The 25,843-nt window shown below is 35.6% G+C and overlaps 2 protein-coding genes across 6 annotated transcripts in view; one reads left to right on the top strand and one right to left on the bottom strand.

Annotated features, from left to right (window-relative positions):
- Nucleotides 1–25,843, bottom strand: part of LOC127855302 (ribosomal biogenesis factor-like) — a 166,447-nt gene that overhangs the window by 131,633 nt on the left and 8,971 nt on the right. The window contains exon 1 of one of the 5 annotated variants that reach the window (XM_052390763.1): nt 53–244. The exons of 2 other annotated variants lie outside the window; for them this stretch is intronic. The gene's annotated coding sequence lies outside the window, so the exon portion shown is untranslated. Of the gene's footprint in view, nt 1–52; nt 245–25,843 lie in introns of those variants that run through there. 2 more of the 5 variants (XM_052390757.1, XM_052390761.1) reach the window with 2 other exon arrangements.
- The window catches only part of LOC127855300 (uncharacterized), a 51,112-nt gene that overhangs the window by 20,347 nt on the left and 4,922 nt on the right, over nt 1–25,843 (top strand). The gene's annotated exons all lie outside the window — the stretch shown is intronic.

Here is a 25,843-nt window from a genome sequence, read left to right as displayed (position 1 = left end):
AAATGCATTGTATGCACTGTAAACATCGTATGTAATAAAAACATCCACATACCGAATCAGGTGTTACGCAAACAAACGCGGGCTAGTAAATTCCGAAGCAGCAGGAATATATTATCAATAGCAATATTCAAGCACTGTGTTTGTAATAATAATAGACGTCGTTTTATCGGCGAATCTTATAACCACAGATCAGGTCAGACATAGGCCATCAAAACAAAACTCATAACTGTTTTATGCTTATGTCATGGCCTAAACTGATCGTAATGAGCAGATATGTACACTAATGATGATAGTGATATGCATCTGTTCTTTAGCCTATTTATTAATTTCAAATCGTGTTCAATATGTAATGAACAATAGAGAAGTCGAGTTAACAAGTGCTTACATTATACTGTCCAGCCAAAGCGGAAAATGAATCATGAGTGTGATACCAATGGCTGTCAAAACACAATAATTAAACCACGATGTTTCTAATTCTTAAATGTTGGCACTGTTATTAAAAATATGTATATTTCTATTCAACATTTGATACATTTACAAACCTTCATTAAAAGGAATATGAATAAACCCGATTTATTTTGTAGTGGTTACTGTTGATTATTTGGCCATTATTCATAATATTATTTTGCACAAGAATAGCATGAACACATTTACCAAATCACGTTATTTTTGGTAAATACAAGTGCATTAAGCTTTAAAATAATTTTAGTTCTTTAAAATGAGCTGCGGAAACAGTATAAACAAGGCTATTGTCAAGCAATATGGTCGCCTACCGGCTCCACCATTGTCAGAAATTTCAACATTTTCAGATTATCTTTTTTGGTTGCCATAGCAACCACAATTTTTGACGTAGGAACAAAATGGAATGACGTGCATGATGTCCATATTGCCATCTATCCATGTTGCAAGTTTCATGAAGAAAATATTAAGAACTTTTAAAGTTATCGCAGGATCCAGAAAAGTGTGACGGACAGACAGACAGACAGACAGACAGACAGACAGACAGACAGACAGACAGACAGACAGACAGACAGACAGACAGACAGACAGACAGACAGACAGACAGACAGACTGACTGACTGACTGACTGACTGACTGACTGACTGACTGACTGACTGACTGACTGACTGACTGACTGACTGACTGACTGACTGACTGACTGACTGACTGACTGACTGACTGACTGACTGACTGACTGACTGACTGACTGACTGACTGACTGACTGACTGACTGACTGACTGACTGACTGACTGACTGACTGACTTAACTGATTGACTGACTGACTGACTGACTGACTGACTGACTGACTGACTGACTGACTGACTGACTGACTGACTGACTGACTGACACATAGCGCAAACCATAATTCCCCTCCGGTGAAACCGGTAGGGGACAAAAATATATAGATTGACAAATCGTGCTCAGTCTACATAGATACTTTTTCATGGCAAATATTTCAGGATACTTATAACAATAAAGATAGCGGTAGTAAGAGGAGAACAGTTATACAGTCAGATAATAATAAACGACTGCATACGTCCGATTAATGATAGTGTGATGGTCAAGATAAGTGATAACTATAAAATAAACTGCCATTTATGTCTTTTATAGGCCTGTCTGTGATGTTTCAGTTCAAAGAAGTTTTTTTATTGGAAAATCATGAACAAATATACCGCATCATCCGCCCAAAATACCCTGTTTATGACGCGAATTTCGTAGAAATCAGATTTTAACGATAGCATAACAATATACAAATCAAGAATTTCTTATAGGTTTACTAAATATAACAATGACATGCTATCCTGGTTAAAGTAATTATATCATATTTCATGGAATCATAACTTCTACAAGGTTATTGTTAAACATCGATATGCCCCCCCCCCCCCCCACCGTACACAATTTCGGACGAATTTTGTTTCCATATGTTTCAGTTTATTTTCATCATTATACACGGAATTGCGATCTCCTTCACAGCCTATAGGAATAATAAACAGAAATAATAAGTGTTCCAGAAATGCATTAAACCCTCTTTTCAACAGCATAGTCTAAATTAATTGAGGCTCGTAATGCAAACATGTAAGTTATTGCTAAACAGGTAGTTCTTTGTTGAGATTTCGGTTTACGTCATTCGCCAGCTGTTGAAAGCATTGTTGTGAAAATGTTCCCCGGGGGAAAAATATATCTTCTCGTACTATTTCCTTCAGCAAGAATGACTTTCCTTAACATTAGGTATATGATTCACTTAAGTTTTAGAAATTCTACTACAATTTATTCTACCATTATATACGAAGAACAAATTATAGATCATGCCTGCTATTATACCGTCTTGCAAACTCATAAGTTCGTGTATAATTGTGTTTATGCATTTCAAAAACATGGCGGCGCTTGAGATTCCTGGTCGTGCAAACGGACAATGTTTAATTATGTCACGTATATCTTGGTAATTGTAGAAAACGTAATTCTGTTTAGGTTAATGAAACGGTATCAACAATTTTTTTACCAGGTTTTCCGAAGGAAAAAACTGGTTATTAGATTGGCGAATGCGGGCGGGCTGGCTGGCGGGCTGGCTGGCTGGCTGGCTGGCGGGCTGGCGGAATAAGCTTGTCCGGGCCATAACTATGTCGTTCATTGTCAGATTTTAAAATCATTTGGCACATTTGTTCACCATCATTGGACGGTGTGTCGCGCGAAATAATTACGTCGATATCTCCAAGGTCAAGGTCACACTTTGAGTTCAAAGGTCAAAAATGGCCATAAATGAGCTTGTCCGAGCCATAACTATGTCGTTCATCGTCAGATTTTAAAATCATTTGGCACATTTGTTCACCATCATTGGACGGTGTGTCGCGCGAAATAATTACGTCGATATCTCCAAGGTCAAGGTCACACTTTGAGTTCAAAGGTCAAAAATGGCCATAAATGAGCTTGTCCTGGCCATAACTATGTCATTCATTGTGAGATTTTAAAATCATTTGGCACATTTGTTCACCATCATGGGACGGTGTGTCCCACGAAAGAATCACGTCAATATCTCCAATGTCAAGGTCGCCACGACTAAAAATAGATTAAAAAAAAAAAAACTTACAAAGGGGGTTAATTTTTTTTGTTCATTTCAAAAGTTCAGTTTGAGTTTTCTCCCTTTATCAGATTTTTTTTTCACAATGAAAACCTGGTTTTGTGACAATTTTGTCCCTTGTTTTTAATATTGCGTACACTGCAATTTCAAATCTTACGTTCAAGAATGTTGAAGAATGTAAAAGCGTGCGTGTCGAGGAGTCTGAACGTTATCTGCTTAATTTTTTTTGCGTAAGCAATAACTTGAACATGTGTTATTCAGACAGTTTGTCAATTCATTTATTAACGAGAGCGCCGATGGCGTTGAAAGTCTATTTGCAAGATACAGGAAAGTTTCTGCTGAAGTAAATGTTAAAGGATAAGTTGTCTCAATGAACATGTAAAAGTCTATCACAAAGATTTTTTAGAGGAATAAGACAATTGCAAAGCAATAAAAGTCCCCTACCTCGCATGGAGCAGTAATATATATGTCTCCATTTGTTTTCAAGGGACGTAATTATTTTCAGTTTGCCTTGTGGATGGTAATTTTTTTTAAATAACTCGCTTTTGCCGATAACATAATTGTTTTACGACCGAAATTTGTTTTAGTTTCTAAGAACGTTTATCGCGTAAAACTGTTTTAGAAAAATTCACTTAAAAGGGTGTAAGCAATGTTCTTAGAAGAAAATGTTAGAAAAAAGTTTTCTAAATGAAAAAATGTAAGAATTACGAAATACTATATTTGTTTTTTGGGTCTATTTTAATTAATCCACCTCAGGAAAATAAGACAAACAAACAATTTCACTTTTAACTGTATTATACTTTTATTACACTGTAGTTATTTAAATATTTCACAATATACTTTACTTTTCATATAAAGCATTTAACACCTATTTTCTATTATTTCTATAAAATATTCCCATGTATGTCCTTTCTCTATAAAACCAAAAACTCAACTAAAACTGCTAATCTATCAAAGTTATTCTTACAACTTTTTAAATGTCAAACATCTATTCAGAAAAATCAATTTGCTGCAATATAAACAAAGAACATGGTGAAATTAATTCTCTTTCAATAGAGTGATATTATTGTAAACAACAGACATCACAATGTTGTTATTAATTTCATGGTTAAATGCTCCATTAATTTCCCTGCAGAACAATATTAAATATCTATTTCGTCTGCCCAAAATCAGGGAAGGCTTGGAAAAAGACAACCGTTTCCCCTGTGATTTTAAAATGCGGTATTACAAAAGCCTATTTGCCTTGCAAATATACTAAAAACTAATGTGCACTTATGCTATTTTTAAATCCCCACATGGATCTGCTTTAGCAAATGTATACTTGAATAATCTCAACACCACTCTAGTCCGTGTCTAATCTTGAGTTTTTTTTAATCTTTGGGTCACTGTGGAAGTGGTTCAGCGTGCTACTTACGCAACCCTAGAATGTCACGGTAGAAAAGTACACAAGTGTTGAAACCGCGTAATAAATGAACGAATGCACAGCATTTAAAGTCTTTCTGTTTATAGAAACGTAGTAATAGAGCAACGATAATCCTACGAAGATGTAATTGAAATTGTTGAGAATCTCTGCTCTGACATGTGAAATGGTCGAGATGAACATTATATATCACGAGTCGTAAAGTGAATGAGAAATGAAAACAAAGATTCGAAATAAATAGGGTCAGATCTTTTGATCAAACATGGTTAGTTATGAACTGTAATTAATGATGCATTTTTAACAACTTAAGGACTGAAAAGAGTAATAAGGCAATACATATACAGTGAAAACAGTTTATCAGTATATAAACGTATGTTCATACTTTTATTGTAATCTCATGGACATTGCGATATGCTATTATTAACTAACGAACTACGAAGCATTATGATTATATCCTTAAACATTTGTAAAAACTTTCGTTCTTTTTAAACGTAATAACCATGTTCTTAAACGCTCAATTGTATTTATTATTTGTAAGTTTCATCCTGTCATGGAAACTTCAACTCCTCCGGCTAATATACCACATATATCACTGAGTGCTATCTCCGGGTACGAATTATATCACGATGTTAGAATCACTCAATCATATAAATACAATTGTGTCGTCCTAAAACCGGTGTGCGATTCATCTGTCAAAGCAGAGACAAACGTTATTCAGAATAGTATCAGCCTTCTAGCGATGGAATATAGATTTGGTGTATCGTTACTTAAGAATAAATAAGCAGCGAGCACGGACTGACATCGGAAACCCGACGGGTCGGGTGAACAAACGAACCCATATTTACCAAAACGAAAAGGCAAACATAAAAAGTTCAAACAAATTGTGTCTAATCACTCCATCCTGTATTTGTTCTCGCGTTTTACATGTTCATGCTAGCTTTTGTTCGTTAATGGTTCTCAAACAAGAACAGGTAGTTATTTAATCACTTTTGCACGCCTCTCTACTCCCCCTAACATATCCCATTGACGTTATGTGCAAGTCTTAATGCAATTTACTAAATTAGCACGCACAATGCGAGAGCTACGACGAATACAAGCCATTTTGCGTATGTTCATGAGTAAATTATAAATCAGGAATGTCGGGAATGGCATACAAAGTGTCCATCATTTGTTTTAAGAAAAGGATTAAGTCTATATTAAAATTTATAGATTTAATTTTTATTTATTAAAATGTAAACCCTAATAAAATGAGATGGTTTGGCAAAATTATATGTTTTTCTTTAAAACTCTAAGAAGATACGCCGTATAACTGTGCAGTTTATTTGCTTTACTGGAGCGACGTTCAAATATATTGTGTTGATTGGTCCAATCAATATCATTTATGTCGCTCTTGAAATATGTTAACTGTTATGTGTTCTAATTTCATCATAATCCATTTTGTGTAACACCAAGCTCGTATACCTTTTGTAAATAGATCTACATAACATTTCGAGTGTTTTCAAATACATTTGATTTCACAAAATAATAAAGATAAGGAAAACGTTTGAAACAATTTTAGAGAGAAGGCAACGTTAGTTGTTGATAGACGATGAATTAAAACTAGGAAACCGAACACAGATTGAAATACTGTATAAAAATTTGGTGAATTCGTGTATGAGAGTTAAAATCAAAGAACAATATAGAAACGTAATAATCCTGGTATTGTTTAGGTTGTATATTTTATCTCAAAGTAAACGTACACCGCTTTTTTCAACTTATATCATTCATGTAACTCTTATCTCTATACAGACAAATACTTTCAGTACATACAGACCGATATTGGGCGGTTACGAATGAAGATGGATAACTATTTTCTCAACGAAAACGTTTTTTATAATTGATATGAAGAAGAATCAGAAAATAATCACGACATCGCTTAAATGTATTGACATTTGAATGTAGAACCCAAACTTCAATAGAGACATCGTTGAAATAAAAAAAAAAGATAATTAATCTTTCGAAATGTATATATTATGCGAATTCTTTAAGGAACAGTTTCGAAACAGATTAATTCATCTACGTAAACTATTTATCTCAGAATTTGATGTAGAACATTGTATTTTTTATCTCATTATCTTTATTAGAAAGTGTTATTTTCGATGTTAAAGGCACAAATCATATGTTATAATTCAGTTAAATCTTCGTTAACTGTTACCATAACTTAATTTTCATAATCATTATCATCCATGTCGTCACACTTATGTATTTTGCATTTGGCTAAAAAGCAAGTGTAATGCTTTACAGCTAATAAATGTTGTTGTTGTTGTTTAAATAGTGCATACGGTACAAGGAGCTGATTATGTAACAGCTTTTTCTATCGTCGAAGATTTACCCTACACGAAAAAAAAACTCAAACAAAAAATACTGATCATGCGATGAAGTCGATAAGGAGAAATTATATAGCTTGATGTCTTTTGAAGGCGAAGCATGGAATTGATTGATAATTCGCATATTGCATCTGTAACAGTCATTGTTGAGCCTTAAATACCCCCAACCCGCATACCGCTTTGACAGATTATTAGCGGGCTTAAACGTTTGGTTTATAAGATTTAATAAGGTTTAAATAATTCAATAGAACGGTTGATAGGTTACCATGTGTGAACATTAAGGTACAAAGTCCTAGTCAAAAATGAAACTTAGTTAACGAATGGCAATTAGCCTGCATTTCAGAAGCGAAGTCAAATTTAACAATTAGTTACTGGAAATTATTCTATAAATATTGAAGCAAGATTTATGGATGTAGTTCGTTTCAATCCCTAACAAGCATGTGATATCGCTCCATATGTATAACACCTGACAAGGCGATGAACCTCCTCCACGCAAAGATTGGATTCATGCTGCGTACCCATATTATGCTTCCGCTGGAACGCTAATCCTAAGGTCATGCGCGAAAATTATGTTTTAAACAACCGTGCAGCATCTGTTTAAGCAGTAAAATTTCCAACGTCTATTGAATACAAAACTTACAGCCATGTGTGTGAAGATCAAAAGAACTGATTACAGCATAGGTCTGATGTTTCAAAGCAGGCATCAATGCGTGTATCGAGTTTTAACGGATGCACTTTTGGTAATCACGGTTATTACCAAAACCGTTCGGCAAATGAACTTACTAATAATAAAAAATGTATTCAAATTAAACATGTCTGCCTATTGAGCCCTACACATTCTTCAAATGAATTTGAAAGCATTCTTCTTTATTAGAAAATTGTTTTGGTTTTATATGATGACAAGCACATTAGTATTGGAGCTGTTGAAATACACTATTGCCATCAAATGATACAAATGATACAGTCGCATCTGCAACCTCAAATGGTCATTTAACAGCAACAACTTTGGTCAGGAAATAAAATAATGTAAAACCCAAAAATGGTCACATTAGCTTTGTTTGCATCTTGTAAAAAATGTTTGCAAACGTGTGCATTTTATTAAAATTGTTATTTAAAGTCGTTTATACTAAAATGTTCACAATTTATAACTTTTCTTGTTCTTACTGAGGAATTTTTCATTATTATAATTACTGTTTGCGAGTTCGATGGATATGAACGTTTGCCTCTAGTCGAAAAATGCAGCATTAAAATGCTTTTTGGTCGAAATAAAATCCGTGTAATAATTATCACTGCGCACACCATGAAACACCCCATAATTGCATATTGGTGCGATGAGTTCTTTATACATTATATTATGCAAGCATTAAGATTTGATTCCTAACAATATATACTTAAGAAAAGCACGGCCTTGCGTGCAACCGGAATAAAACACCCATCGTATGATATTGGTTAGTTGTATATGACCCTTTGAAAATTGTTGGTAAGATAAATGCAAGTAGCAAAGGACATTAATAAACAAACAGTCAAAATCTTCAAAATAAGCCATTAAGACGTTTAAACAAATTCTTAAACAAGCAAACATAAAGCATGATTCACGACATTATCTTTTTACGGTTTGTCATTCTGTGACATTGATATCAAAACTCGATACCTCCTACTGGGATAAATCAATTTCTTAAGACGGTCACAAAGTAAGTTATTGTTTCTGCTGTCAAACACGGTGATCCCGACCGTCAAGCACACTCCACATCACGCCAGGCATGTAAACAATCCTGATCGGTATCGGTCAATGAATTCTATTTATTTACAAAGACGACAATTCAAGCGGTGTGTCATTTACACAATATGTTTGTTGGCCGTCCCTAACCATTCAGATCAAGTGGAAAAATCGGCGTTCTTTTAGAAGCCTTTTTGTGGCAAAGTTAATTAATCAGGCGGCGTTTAATTCTTTAATTGTCATTCAATGTCTTTCTTTCCGACTTGAACCAGCGACCTTTCATGGTATTGATTGGCCAAGAACAATCTCGAGAGGCTTAAATAGGGGATATTTAAGGTATTAGAAAAATGAATGAATAAACAAGAAGACATGATCAAGGCGACAGTAACCGGGCCCCGGTAAAAAAATTTAATACGGGATGACCAATCTGAAAAGAAGTGGCACCTTTAGGAAAACTGATGTGATAAGCAAACAACGTTAAATTGGCAATACTATAAAGAGGCATGGCCTCATTGGCAATTTGTTTAATATACAAAATTAACATGCATATAACGATGCTCCTGAACAATATACCATGGCGTCTTATTCAGCTTCTTGTATACGAAATTTATCATGCATACAAACACAAGTTTAACAATCGGTAATAAATGACTGTGTGTTAAGATACATATATATTAACTATGATTGCCTCAATCAAGTACAAGTTGACAACCTCACCAGAATAAATACTCTTTATTTCGTTCACAGATAATACTTGTTTCGTCAGATAATAAAAGACACTTCAACTCCAGCGTCACCTAACATGAGGTTAAAATCACGTTAAATGGTTTGTAAAATGTCACGACGTCCCAGCTTTGATGAGAAACAAATTCAATGTGAAATGATGTTTTTGTTAAACATCGCCGAACATGGGTGTTTAACGAGTCATCGTATATATCTGCCAACAGATACAAAGACTCCATTATTTTCGTACGCATCAGAATCTCGTGGATAAGCTACCTACGTGTAAATTATGCGAGAAATAAAAACCAAAATGCAGTAAATTGTATCGGCCTTTTCAATGTCGGGCCGGGTTAATAAGAACGTTTATTCAAAGAACACGTTTGGAATGTTATACGTTCATAGCTCTGATGAAAAGTCTTAAAATGCAATATCAGGAAGCCATTTGCCGGATGGTTATCATGCTTTGATAGTAAAATCACTTCTCAGACCATCTGTCTAGAGATAAATTATGTACATGCTTTTCTTTCATTAGACGAGAAAACCCCGCATACACGAGTTTTTGGGTTAACATACAGGCAAACAGGGAAATGGGCACATAACGCGTGTAAAAAGTGTAAATTGTATGTTAAAGGTTGTTTCGAAATTGTTTTCAAAACCAATCAATTCATATTAACCAATTTATGTATTCGTATAAAACATTTTTAAAGGTTCAATACCTTGAAGCAGCGAGTCTATTACTCTGCATGACCACTTCATTTAGAAACAAAATAACGCGTTTGTGATAACACAAGGTTGTGAGTTAAAACAAATCCACTCTCAGCAATTCTATCTAGATTAAAACCCTTCTTTAAAAAAATCAAGATGATGACGAAGTTAACAAATTGGTCGAAAAACATTGAGATGTGTTCATATCTGGAACGTTCATATGCCCTGTGTCACCTGAAAATGTCTCTCTCCAAAACGCATAGCCAACAAACGTCTGAAGTGTTGAACTTGACATAAATAGAATATAACAAAATAGAACAAACATGGGCAAAACCGCGCGCGTCTTATCTCAAATACAATAGCGGAAAAGCAAATCTACCATTTTATGAATGTAAATTTGAAATTTAATATACAATCAATTACAACAAAATTGCAAATAATTTCATTGATAAAAACATATCAATCACACACCCAGTTTAATCTCATTTAGGACAGCTAGGTAGGGTTTGATGTTCGTCTTCGGTGCTGATTGAGAATATTTGAAGGATCAAATAATTGGTTTTTCAGTTACCTTATATTTGATCAAGCATTGACGATAAATCACGTTTGTCGTCCGTTCTGCTATTTCGCTTTAAAGATTGCGATCATTCAAATTCACGTCAAACATAAGATCGAATCACATATGACAGAAACCTATGTTGGTCAGGAAAAGCCGAAGCAGATGGGTACATTACATTTTACAATAAGCAATGTAATACATTAGTATAAACACGGTTAAAATTTATTGTTGGAATCAGCTCTCAACCGTGTAATTCATTAATCAGAGACAAATGTGACTAATTAATCCAATAATAAGGGCGAAATATCAGCACTTAAATTATGCAGAATAATTTGTTACGCTTTTTTTTGGCAATCTAAATGTGAACTTACACTCTTATCTATAAGTTCATTTTTTAATTAGACTTTTAACAGTTCACTAACAGTAAACATATGAATAGGACGTTTGTAGTTTGTCGAGCACTATTAGCATCGAACAGACCTGTCTATGTGTAATCTAAAACAAAAACATTATTATTACTTATCTCGGCACTAAACTGCTTGAAATTAAGTTCGAGAACAATAGCAATATTAGTACACTGAAAACAATTTACATGTGCGGTATATATTACAATATTACATACTACTTAAGTCATCAGTCCTTACTTAATTACACAAACAAAAGAGTAAATAAGTTATTTTAGAAAGCAAACATTTTTTATTCCAGGTAATTTGTTCATACGGTATTTAGTTATTTATAATTAAACAAGTCTGTATATATAGAATGACGGAAGCATGTTTTGGTATTTTCAAGACATGCAAAATTTGCTTTCACGATTGTTTACCATGGTCATCGTCACGTAATAGCTCTGATCAACATAAATATTTGAAGAAAACAACAGATTAATCAGCCCATCACTTGTTATCGTACTTATACAATCTGTTTTATCAGCGCATTGAATAACCACAAGTCAAAACATAATTATACTACCTACATACGATCGGACAACTGCGTGCTACTTTTTGCATTTTACAGGAGTCAAACTGATGGTATTGACATTCGCAATAATGAGAATACTTATATGAGTCTTGTTCTGAGAAAGCTGGTCATAATGCATGTGCGTAAAGTGTCGTCCCAGATTAGCCTGTGCAGTCCGCACAGGCTAATCAGGGACGACACTTTCCGCCTAAACTTGATTTTCGGTAAGGAGGGACTTTCTTGAAATTAAAATTCCATAAAAGCGGAAAGTGTCGTCCCTGATAAGCCTGTGCGGACTGCACAGGCTAATCTGGGACGACACTTTACGCACGTGCATTAAGCCCAGTTTTCGCAGAACAAGGCTCATATGGTCTTGAGCGTATTCATTAACTTCAATCCTGTTCAATAGCCGATGGCGCACCATTAGATCTTGTTCAAAAGGCGATGGCCTCAATTTGATTGAATGAACTAAGATATACACGTCATTTTTATTTGTGAGCGTAAGCAAATCAGTATGCCTTAGCTAAGCTAGGAACCGTAACCCGTGACTGCCTGTGTGGATAACTCCAGTAAAATTTAGCAGACGACAGAATGCTAAAAGCGTCTGCTTTAACCAAAACATCTGCCTGTTCTAACTGACACAGTACATAGTGTGTATTTAACAGCTTGTAAGACAACGTAGGCCAGTGTAGTGTTTATCATTGAAATCTGTATATATTGGCTGCTTTCAGGGAAAACGGGGCTTAATGCATGTCAAACAAGAGGGCCTGAAAGGCCCAAGGTATCCCCCGCAACATATGCTTTGTTTGAGGATGGGTGCAAATTGGACGGATGAACATAATGATAGATGGACGGACGGAGGACAATAACACAAAACTAAGACAAAGGAAGGTTCTTAAGCCTTCACAATTTATTTAGGTGAATTAATAAGTCGTGCGTTTTCACAAAAACGCGCTTCCAAGATATGGCTCAGGACACAAAAATGCCTATAGTAAAAAGCATTTTTTTCAAGATACAAAGGGCCATAAGTCTGTTTTTAACAGATGGTGAACAATGCCATTTGGCGTGCATCATCCTCTTATGCATATATATACTCATACCAAGTTTAAATGAAATCCGCCAAAGCACTTCCAAGATATGGCTCCGGACACAAAAGTGCCTATAGTAAAAAGCATTTTTTCAAGATACAAAGGGCCATAAGTCTGTTTTTAACAGATGGTGTACAATGCCATTTGGCGTGCATCATCCTCTTATGCATATATATACTCATACCAAGTTTCAATGAAATCCGCCAAAGAACTTCCAAGATATGGCTCCGGACACTAAAAAGCATTTTTTCAAGATACAAAGGGCCATAAGTCTGTTTTTAACAGATGGTGTACAATGCCATTTGGCGTGCATCATCCTCTTATGCATATATATGCTCATACCAAGTTTAAATGAAATCCACCAAAGAACTTCCAAGATATGGCTCCGGACACAAAAGTGCCGGACGGACGGACAGCCGGACGGACGGACGGACAACGCCAAAACAATATCCCTCCGCCTCTGGCGGGGGATAATAAGATAAGCCTGTGCACACTGATTAGTTGTATCGATGATTTAAATAAAAAACACTTCTCGACCTGTGTTTTAAGACACACTCTTTATAAATTTGAATGGGTTGTGGTCATTTCAAACTTGCGATATAAGAAGCTATAACATAATTTTGAAAACTGATTTGCGTCTAAGATTATACAACAGCGAACAAATTCAGTGCCTTCAGCGCTTTGATTAGATAAAGCAATTTGATGCTATATTTTGAAAATACTCAGAATTTTACTGCATGGCCATAAATAGTTGCCAATAACATGAGATTTATACCACCATATTCTTTATTCCGATAGAAATAATTATACATATATGTTATTTAAATCAATTTCATTATGGCATCAAAAACATATTATAAAAAAAAACAAATTAAAAATTATTTGACAATCTTTAAGAAGATAAGTAAGTCATTTAATCCATGTATGCCTAGCGTCTAGAAAAAAGGCCTTGGCAAACAGCGCAGACCCAGATGAGACGCCGCATGGTGCGGCGTCTCATCAGGGTCTGCGCTGTTTGCTTAAAGGAATTTCTGTAAGAAATATTCTAAATATAGAAATAAATATACTAGACATACCTAATTTTGGAAATAAATTGATCCAATTTAGAAGGATGGGAGAGTCCACTAGGCATAAATGGGTTAATATAAACAATGTTAAGCAATAGTATGCGGATTTGCGTTTATAAAGCAGGTAAATACTTCTCACTTCACGTAACGTTGGACAATATACCGTACCATACACTAAAAATGTGACCAAGATCAGTAAAAAAAAAATGAACTTCGTATTTTCATCACTTTATATTACAGGCTGGTCGGTGATATTTCATTTCAAGTAATAAGAGAATCGCTCACGAAATCAGACAGAATCCATCTGCGCAAAGTTCCGTCCCAGATTAGCCTGTGCAGTAAGCCTATGCAGTCCGCTATTGGCCAACCAGAAACGACAAGTTACTATTAAGCTGGATATTCGTTAGGAAGCGATTTCCTTTCAACAAAAAATTCTGTAGAAACGGAAAGTATCGTCCCTGATAAACAACTTATCTGGGACTATACTTTACGCCCATGCACTAAGCCCGTTTTTCCCCCGAGGGAGGCTTATCCAATAATTAGCTTTTAAATCATTGAAAAACACTCGGCATGAGCCGCCGAAACAGCCCAGTTTACGACGCGAATTTTACCGAAATCAGATTTTAACGGCAATATAAAACCATAAAAAGCTAGTAAAGCGATATCAAGCTAAAGGCAGGACATGTTTAATGAGCTGTTGTGGTTTTCAAACGCGAATAACACATCCATTAAAACTACACTTGCATGTATCTTTTTACGCTACGTCGCACACAGTTAAGTTCGCTTTCTAATGAATCCTCCGTATCATGATACTATTATATATATATATATATATATATATATATATATATATATATATATATATATATATATATATATATATATATATATATATATATATATATATATATATATATATATATATATATATATACAAGATACGTATTGATGCAAAGCATCAAAGGGCGTCGGGAATTTCAGTGTAAAAGGCACTCAATGAAGTTACATGGAACGATTTTTTTTCTACTGTAAATATCTTTTCATATTTTTCTCAATTTCAAGGGGAGATGATTCTGAACTTATTCTTACGTTGCTCATTTACGATAGGGGTTGAGTACTCATTGATATGAAAACACTGTAAAAGATTGAAAAAAATGAATGAAAACTGTAAATTGCATAAAGAAGCTGCATTTCACAATACTTTGAAATTCAGTAAAAGATCATAATAGATTTATTGCTCCGATATTCATCATTTTCAATAGGGTTCGAGTAATACTGATATAAAAACACTTAACAAGTATGGAAAGATTCAGTCGAAAGTTGTGAAATCTTTTAAACAAGTGGAAATTGTTGATTTTGTCAAATGTAATAGAAAAAAATTCTGGACTTATTGTCCCGATGTTTCTCATTTTTAATGAGGTAAAAATGCTCATTGATATGAAGACACTGTAAGTTTGGAAAGAATCTGATGAAAAATGTTGACATAATCACCTAACCAAGCAGTTTTTCACTTTTGTTTTTAAATTCAAAGAGACATAATTCTGGACTTATGGTCCGATATTGCTCATATAGAGAGTTTGGGTTGGGTCCTCATTGATAAAAAAAACCTGTGCAAGTTTGGGAACAATCGGATGAAAATCTTGGACTTCGAACAACGATTTCAAAATTTCTCAAATTCTAAGGAATATAACTATGGACGTAATGGTCGGATAATGCTAAATGGCCCATACCACCCGGATAGTAATACGTGTCGCGCTTCGCGCTCTATATGTGGTTCTTAAAAAAACTCCGAGGAGTGCTTGACTCTAGGGAAACGGGTTGCTGGAACACAGCTCCTCCTTGATAAGCGGCTGCTTCCTTTATCGCAACTCATTGTTACAATCAATAATACGTGTCGCACTTCGCGCTCTATATGTGGTAGGGATAGTACTTAGGGCCTATGATAGACAACCATAAAAATACATGGATAATAGATGTGTTGTTTGCATTTATTTGTTAATATAAAAACACGTGTATTTTTTATAAGATATTTAAGTGATGTCAGAAATTTAAATTAACGTTGTCACCACGCGGCATCCATTAATTTTAATAAAAATGTCCAATTGTAGTAAAATGGATTTTAAAATGTCTACATAAAATAAAGCTTTATTATATTTATTAACCTGACTGAAAAAAATTGTCAGCCGCCGAACTGTTCCGTTCGTGCCGGATCCCGGGATTGAACAGGTGGCCTTGAGATGATTGTTGCGTAAACAACTTCAGTCTAACGCTCTCCTAACTGAGCTATTCCGGCTGACATCATTTATGTACTGCTATTTAGTGAAGTTGTGTATATCGATCGTTATTATATGTCTATTAATAAACTAATACATTGTACGTGTTCGTAGCACAACGCCTTCCAATAAACTTGCTTGCGCGATAGGTCGTCAAATATCGTACTACATTGATTCTCCACTAAATAAGCAAATTAGAAAAAAACACAAAATAAATATATTTTGACTATGTTTTGTTTTTATACAAAACCAGAAAGATTCGCGTATTTGACCAGTCCCTGTGATCTTTCCCCTGTGATCAGTTGTGGTTCAGTTATTAATTAAAACAATTTGCTTTGCATTATTGGCAATGAATGTTGTAATAAATGTAATAGGCACAAATGCAGTACTTATTTACAATAATTTACACAAAAAATCACCAAGATATTCTTAAAACAAAAATATATACATTGATCCGTAAAATAACTTCTCTCATAAGCGAAAAAAAATGCATTACATACTAGTCGCCGCTCTCCAGAGTGACGCCAAAAAATAAGAGATTGCCAAGCAATAGGTCCCCTACCGATGAAACTCCACCATTGTCAGGATTTTGTAATTTTAATGCTCCCCGAAATAAAATTTCGGCGGAGCATATAGTTGCCAGTTCGTCCTTCCTTACTTCCTTCCGTCACACTTTTGCTACCGTTTCTCATAGCACCTTCAATTCTTTACCGATCTCTTTTATATGTGGCATGTATGTACCTTGCATTGACCTCTACCTTTTGATGAGGATTGAGGTCACTGGGGTCAAGGTCACCGAGGCTAATAATAGATTTTTCCGTCACACTTTTGTTACAAATTCTCATAGCACCTTTATTTCTTTACTGATCTCTTTATATTTTGCATGAAGGTACCTTGCATGGACTTCTACCTTTCGATGAGGTCACTGGGGTCAAGGTCAAGGTCACCGAGGCTTATAATAGAATTTTCCGTCACAGTTTAGTTACAGTTTCTCATAGCACCTTCAATTCTTTACCGATCTCTTTCATATTTGGCATGTAGGTACCTTGCATGGACCTTTACCTTTAGATGAGGTTTGAGGTCACTGGGTTTTAGGTCAAGGTCACCAAGGCTAATAATAGATTCCGTCACACTTTTGTTACAGTTTATCATAGCAACTTCAATTCTTTAGCGATCTCTTTCATATTTGGCATGTACGTACCTTGCATGGACCTCTACCTTTTGATGAGGTTTGAGGTCACTGGGGCCAAGGTCACCGAGGCTAATAATAGATTTTTACGTCACACTTTTGTTATAGTTTCTCATAGCACCTTCAATTCTTTACCGATCTCTTTCATATTTGGCATGTACGTACTTTGCATGGACCTCTACCTTTTGATGACGTTTGAGGTCACTGGGGTCAAGGTCACCGAGGCTAATAATAGATTTTTCCGTCACACTTTTGTTATAGCTTCTCATAGCACCTTCAATACTTTACCGATCTCTTTCATATTTGGCATGTACGTACCTTGCATGGACCTCTACCTTTTGATGACGTTTGAGGTCACTGGGGTCAATGTCAAGGTCACCGAGGCTAATAATAGATTTTTCCGTCACACTTTTGTTACAGTTTCTCATAGCACATCCAATACTTTTCCGATCTCTTTCATATTTGGCATGTAGGCACCTTGCATGGACTTCTACCTTTTGATGAGGTTTGAGGTCACTGGGGTCAAAGTCACCGAGGCTAATAATAGATTTTTTAGGTGGTTATTAACACATAGATTGACAAAGCGCATCATCGGGGAGCAACCATCAGTTTCACTGATATTCTTGTTTTATATATTTGTTGCCATAGCAACCAGAATTATTGACGTAGGAACAAAATGAAATGACGTAAATAATCTCCATATTGCCATCTATCCATGTTTCAAGTTTCATGAAACAAGAGGGCCTGAAAGGCCCAAAGTCGCTCACCTGATATTCAAAGGAACTGACCTGTTCTGTGCAGCCCAAGATGTCATTAGAACAATATGTTCTTACCAACTTTCATGACTAGTGAACACCCTGGTAGCCACGTTTTTCAACAGACCAGAACCATTTTCATACACATCCAAGATATCATTTAAACAAATATACTGACAAAGTTTCATGAAGATTCATAAGTCCATATAAGGAAAAATGCCCCGCCCACTGTCGGCCATGTTTTTCAAGCAACTGGAACCACTTTTGAACTTGTCCAAAATATCATTGGGACAAATCTTCTGACAAAGGTTTATGATGATCGTACAATAAATATGGCTTCTAGAGTGTTAACAAGGTTTAACTATAGCTATATAAGGAAAATGCCACGCCCCCTTGGCGGCCATGTTTTTCCACCAACCGGAACCATTTTCGAACTAATCCAAGATATCATTGGGACAAATCATCTGACCAAGTTTCATTATGATCGGACAATAAATGTGGCCTCTAGAGTGTTAACAAGGTTTTACTAAAGCATGATATATCCATATTAGGAAAAATGTCCCGCCCCCTAGTGGCCATGTTTTTTAAGCAACCGAAACCATTTTCGAACTCATCCAAGATATCATTAGGACAAATCTTCTGACCAAGTTTCATGAAGATCGGAAAATAAATGTGGCCTCTAGAGTGTTAACAAGATTTTACTATAGCCATATATAGCCACATAAGGAAAAATGCCCCGCCCCTTGGCAGCCATGTTTTTCAAGCAAACGTAACTATTTTCGAACTCATTCAAGATATCATTGAGACAAATCTTCTGACCAAATTTCATGAAGATTGGACAATAAATGTGGCCTCTAGAGTGTTCACAAGGTTTTACTATAGCCATATAAGGAAAAATGCCCCGCCCCTTGGCAGCCATGTTTTTCAAGCAAACGTAACCATTTTCGAACTCATCCAAGATATAATTGAGACCAATCTTCCGACCAAATTTCATGAAGATTGGACAATAAATGTTGCCTCTAGAGTGTTAGCAAGGTTTTACTATAGCCATATAAGGAAAACTGCCCCGCCCCCTGGCGGCCATGTTTTTTCACCAATCTGGACCATTTTCGAACTCGTCCGAGATATCAATAAAACCGGTGTTTTGACCAAGTCTCATGATGATTGGGCAAAAATTGTGACTTCTAGAGTGTTCACAAGGTTTCTCTATAGCCATAGAAGGGATACTGCCCCGCCCCCTGGTGGCCATGTTTTTCAACGGACAGGAACCATTTTTGAACTCAACCAACATATCATTTAGACAAACATTTTGACAAAGTTACATGAAGATTGGGCATCAAATGTGACTTCTACAGTGTTCACAAAGTTTTTCTTTTTTTTGACATAGTGACCTAGTTTTTGACCCAGCCTGACCCAGTTTCGAATTCAGTCGAGGTATCAATGGGACAAATGTTCTGACCAAATTTCATGAAGATCAGACAATAAATGTGGCCTCTAGAGTGTTCACAAGGCAAAATGTTGACGACGCACGACGGACGACGCACGACGGACAAAAAGCGATCACAAAAGCTCACTATGAGCACGTTGTGCTCAGGTGAGCTAAAAATATGAAGAACTTTTTAAGTTATCGCAGGATCCAGAAAAGTGTGACGGACAGATTGACTGACTGACTGACACACAGAGCGCAAACCATAAGTCCCCCCCCCCCCCGGTTTCACCGGCATGGGACAATAAATTACATAGCTCATTAATCATTCCCGTAGAGGGGTAATACTTTTTATCTGCACCACCAATTGTTGATATAGGAGGAATTGCGGATATTGCAGACAATACAAGAGCCATTCTAAAACAAATCAAGTTCGTATTGATGTTAATATTACATATGATTGTTTCCTATTCCAAAAAGTTATCTTCTCATTTTGAAACACGAAAAATACTCCTTGCAATGATATACTGTCAATATTTCTTTAAGCAAACAAAAATGTTAATAAATATGACATCTAGTATTAATCAAAACCCATATGTGCTGTAACGTTTCGGATCTAACGAGGACCGTTAAGCATAGGCCTCTTATTGTTCGTTATTGCAAAAAGAACTTGCGGAAATGACACCGTCCTTGCAAAAGCTTCGTTAACCCTTTCAGTGCGGGAACCGAATTTTAAAGGCCTTTGCAAACAGTTTGGATCCAGAGGAGACGCTACAGAACGTGGCGTCTCATCAGGATCCAAACTGTTTGCCATTCTGATAGTATTCTTTGAAAAAAAATCGAAGAAAATGCTAATTTTAGAAATTCAGCAGACGACACTTTTGCACACGACAAATTTCCCAGCATGCAAAGGGTTAATGTCGACTTCGAGATTTGAGATGGGTGTGAACAGGTCTGTAAGAGTTCGTGTTGTTTAGCTTAGCCTTGGCCGGGCAGTCAGTTGAGGTTGGCCTTGTAGAATTAGGCGGATTTTCTTGAATAACAAGTGTCCCCAATCAATCAACGTCACAATGACAGCGGTAGATTTGTGATAGGAATCAGCTTCAATCGACCAGATGTCGCCATGTTAAACTAAATGTATGAAAATGATACATTAAATGATGTTTAGTCATCGAACTTTGCTCAATTAAAAAAAAATCTTATTGATTTATAACATTATACAAACTTCAACGTATCGTCCAAACCTTAACAACGCTAGGATTGCTAAACAGAAGCGCGTCAATTGACATTAATAGCAATAGATTAATTTAAGGACCACTTCACAGATTAAATGGATTGGAAAATTAGGAAATATAATATAAAAGACGAGACAAATCATACAAAGCGGTACATCACAGATTGCGAGGTCAGGCTTATTGAAGCCAATCGCATTGTTAATAGGTAGCTATCCGATATCTCCGGGCACTAAAATCTGTACGTGTATAGTATAGTCCGCTTGTTTTCGATAAAGCTATCGTCTTCATAAGGAGTTAATGCAATTTTTATTCACTACCCTTGTTATTTAAATAAAATATTGGTTTGTTATAATATTTACACTATCCATTGACAATAATATTACATCGAAACGGGTAAAAAAAAATAAGTTAACACAATAAAGAAATAAAATTTCCCACAAATATATTGTAACATAATGTACATTATTGTACATTGTAATATTATTATATCCATTCATATGTCCAGTAACATAATGTACATTATTGTACAGCATAAACATACTTTTTTGGCTATAGTTATTACAAAAGTTTTTCCGTCTATATGCTTTTATGGCTTAACATCGATTCGTTGCCTCGTGATTTGAATAATATCGTTGAAATTATGCATCCATATTGTCAAGTTTACTTTTAACATAATATGGGAAATTGCAATCTCTTTCACAGCCTACAGAAAATAAATCGGTAATATAAGTGTTTTAGAATTGTATTCATGCTCTAAACAATTCGCAACATCTAAAAGATTTCAGGCTCGTAATGCACACATGAAAGTAATTGCTAAACAGGTAGCTCTTAGTTGCGATTTAGATTTACGTCATTCGCCAGCTGTTAAAAAGCATCGTGATAATAAAAAGAAATTTCCTTGTACCTGCCCCTTAAGCAACAATGGCATTGAGTGCGTATGATTCACTTACGTTGTAGCAATCCTACAACCATCAAATATGGAGACAGATTCAACTTTTTGTAACGTTACATTAGTAAGAGATGATAGTGTAATTATATTTTAGTACATGCACCTGAATGAACTTTATGATAATATTTAACATACTTTATATCCCACAATTCAAGATCCACGTACAATATTTTTTCCAGAGAGAGCACGAGTCGAGCAGGGTGAATGGACCAGCCTAATGCTATTTTAAGTGGAAAATGGCTTTTGCGTAAATAACTACGCGAACATGCGTCATTCAACGGCGATTTTTCTTCCCCAATTAGGAAGTTAGCGCGAAAAACCCTGAAATAGGGAACATTTGCGTCGTGAAATCTCTTAATTGGGAATTATGTTTTTTTTTAATTACTTGGTATCAATAGCACAAATCTACTCAAATAGTGATTTACATTCATTTTGGCTTGAAATTTTCAGTGACAGTGCTCATTTTACTTGTTAACTTGCAGATAATGCACTTTTGAAAAAATGGAAGAAATTTTCCTTCCTCTTGAAATTTTTCCAGACGGCAATTGGGACTTTTGTTGTTTTTCTACAATTGGGAAAGTACCTTTTACGGATACTTTATAAAGAAGCAAACCAATCAGTGTTCAAACATATTTGTCAACGTATTTACGAATAGGCTCGATAACCTATTAACCCATTTATGCCTAGCGTCTAGAAAAAAAAGCCTTGGCAAAAAGCGTAGACACTGATGAGACGCCGCAAGATGCGGCCTCTCATCAGGGTGTGCGCTGTTTGCTTAATGGAATTTCTGTAAGAAATATTCTAAATATAGAAATTATAATACTCGACATCCCTTATTTCGTAAATAAATTGATCCAATTTAGAAGGATGGGAGAGTCCACTAGGCATAAATGGGTTAATGTAACCTCACACACGCGTTTGAAGTGTATTAAACATTCAAGTGCGTAAATGGTGTTTTTCCAAACCCACTTATGGACTGCTCTTTAACACAATTCTTTTCCGTTTGAAATATTGAGATGCTTGTAAACCCAGGGGGAAACGGGGCAAGTGATTCAGGCTGCTACCCAAGCAACTCTAGATTGTCACCGTAGAAAAGAGGACAAGTGTTGAACCGCGAAATAAGTATGGATGTTGAGAGGTGCTAAGCCTTTTTAAGTTTACCTGTGTATTTAAGCGTGGAATATTAGTTACGAAGGCCTACGCTATTGAAGTTTGAGATAACCACTGGCCTGTGAAATGGCATAGGTGGAAATGATATAACACAGACGGATAGTGAATAAGAAATGAAAAATGTATAAAGCGAAATAAATGTGGTAAGACTATCCCGTTATGTAGGTTAGTTATACATGGAAATCAACTATTCAGTGTTTAAAACGAAAGGGTTTTAAAGTAAAGAAGAATGTAAATATTTAACATTAAAACATTGTTTATAAAAATATATTTGAAAACACAGTCTGGCGAAAATTTGTTACACATGAGCGGCTCGATTGAAAAGGTAATAAAAACTAAAACTGTTCTTTGCATAAAAAAGGTCACCAATAAATGTTAAATGTTTCATTGTGAACAAATATAACATAATATCAGTAACATTGCGCAAAATGGTCGTAACTTGATATTCAAATTTAAACACCACATTACACATGTCAAGGTGAAACTTTATGTTGTCTATCTCAAATTGTTACGGTAACTACGACCTTTCTCGCTAATATACTAGAGATATCACATCCGAGCTTTCAATCAAAAAGTCGGATTCCTTCAGTCATAAGGTCATCCATCTGAATGAAGTGACTGTAAAAGGTAAATAATGCTCAACCGTTTAAAGCATAAAACAACATTAATCTGTCTATGTAAAATTGTTGCGCAATCCATTTATCAAGTCAGTTACAAAGATTTCGAGCCGTAGAAAATCATATTTTAAGTGTACCTGTAGTTTAAGAATAAACAAACAGCGAACAAGGGCTGACATTGGAAACCAGGCGGGTTGAGTGAACAAAAGAACCCATATCAGGTTAAGATTGTGAAGAGAATGAACGCGTTTTAAAAGCTTATTTATATACCAACTCAAGTGTATTCAAAACAACAAGATAGCCTTTTAACAAACAAATAAATCGTCTTTGAGCATGTTCAAAGACATTAAGTCTTGTCATTTCTCATTGCCAAACGTGTATATGTGCTCGCAGTTTTCAAGTCCACGATCATTTTTAGTTGTTAGCGGTAGCGAGCAACTAATGTAGAGGCAGTTTTGCAAGTCAGTCTGCTGTTAGAAACGCTGGGAACGATAACCACTGCCTGTTTATACTTCAACACTGGTAGTGGTCAAGTATAAACAGGCAGTGGCTATCGTTCATAGCGTTGCTAAGATACAGGCTGTCTGCAGTGTACTAGTGCTGCAGACTGCAGACAGCCTGTATGTAATCAATTTTGTTTAAGAGCTTGTGCGATGATATTGGCCAATCTAGTGTTTATAACAGCTTGTGCGACGACATTGGCCAGTTTATCATTGAAATCTGTACATATTGACGTAGGTCCATACATTTTACAGTCTCTCATAACTCTATTAGAGTGGTTTTATACATGAACTTGTTTAATTTACTACATGTTTTATATACCATGAATGTATACAAGTGAGACTCAAACAAACTTTCTGTCTGTCTGTCTGTCTGTCTGTCTGTCTATTGGCTGCTTTCAGGGAAAACGGGGCTTAATGTATGTCAAATAAGATTAGCATGTGAACACTGATTAGCCTATGTGATGCACACAAGCTAATCAAGGACGACACTTTCTGATTTTATGGTGTTTTTCGTTTAAAGAGAGTCTCTGGTACTGGGATGACAGTTAATGAACAACGAACTGTGTAAAAAAGCGACATACTGTTGTTATTTTGTCTAAGTTATCTCTATAACATAAATATGAGGATAAACAGTGCACACACATCTCGACCTGTTCTTTAAGACATACTCTTTATAAATTTGAATGGGTTGTGTATATTTTAAACTTGCGATATAAAAAGCTATAACATAATTTTGAAAACTGAGTTGCGTCGATGATTTCAGCGCTTTGATAAATAACCTGTTAATTCGCTCAGTTATTTCACCTCGCTACGCCTCTCCTATCCTAACATAAACCCAGTGGGGGTGCACTGTTTCAAAATGCACAATTAAAAGCATTTCAATATGTTTTATTGCTTCTGTTTGCAATTATACATCATGTCTGTAATCAGGGTGCAGGATCAACGGGGTTCACAGCGGTTTACACACGGACTGAACGGAACGTTAACACGTCGTTAATAACTTTATTTTTGCGAATATCTCAAGTTTTTGAAATACATTTACAAAAATCTTCAGCGCGTTGAGGCAGTTTTTCTTGCAATTTGCACCGATATCTTAAGATTTAAGAATAAATCATCGAAAACGTCTGAAATCGGTTTAAAAATGTCACGTTGCGTGCGGCATAACCGTGTACATGATTGCGTTACACATCGAATTTATGGCAAAGAACACAGGCTTATTAATAAAATAATTTTGATGTATTTCTAATCGCCATAGGCAGCATAAAAAATTGTTTATGCACTAGTTAAATTTCTTAAGAAAAATTGTTTTTAAAAGTTATTTGGAAAAAAAAGCACCGCATACCGGAGTGTTTACATGCATTACCGTTCAATTGAGAACCCCACAAAGTTACGTGATCCTGCACCGTGTAATATATCGAGTTAAAATAAAAATATGGTTTAACGTCCCATACGTTTCTCCTTCCTATGCGTGTTTCAAGTATATAATATGATTAATACAGCTACCTAAAAACCCTACAGAAGAAATGTAAGCAATATGCACATGTACTTGTTAATATGAATCACGTTTTAAGTTTATTTGCTAGAAAAACCACTTGTCGATTTTAACCACGCACACCAAAGTTTCAGCAGCTAGTGTCTTAAGTCAGCTAGCTAACAATGTGAGTCGTGTTCTGAGAAAACTGGACATAATGCATGTGCGTAAAGTGTCGTCCCAGATTAGCCTGTGCAGTTCGCACAGGCTAATCACGGACGACACTTTTCGCCTAAATTGGATTTTTGCTAAGAAGAGACTTCATTTAAACGAAAAATGTCATAAAAGCGGAAAGTGTCGTCCCTGATTAGCCTGTGCGGACTGCACTTTACGCACATGCATTATGCCCAGTTTTCCCAGAACGCGACTCATTTACAAGTTAACGTGTTTAATTGGATGGTAGGGGAATATTACTTAACAGTTTTCCTTGAGTGTCTTCCATGTTACGTTGTAAATTGTATGTGAAGTGTGTACGTTTCACTGGCACTACGTTATGAAGTTGTTTCGATTTGTAAA

Source organism: Dreissena polymorpha, chromosome 13, assembly GCF_020536995.1.
Source record: "Dreissena polymorpha isolate Duluth1 chromosome 13, UMN_Dpol_1.0, whole genome shotgun sequence".
NCBI classification, from domain to species: domain Eukaryota; kingdom Metazoa; phylum Mollusca; class Bivalvia; order Myida; family Dreissenidae; genus Dreissena; species Dreissena polymorpha.
The sequence above is the reverse complement of the archived record's forward strand: the minus strand, read 5'-3'. Positions and strand labels throughout refer to the sequence as shown.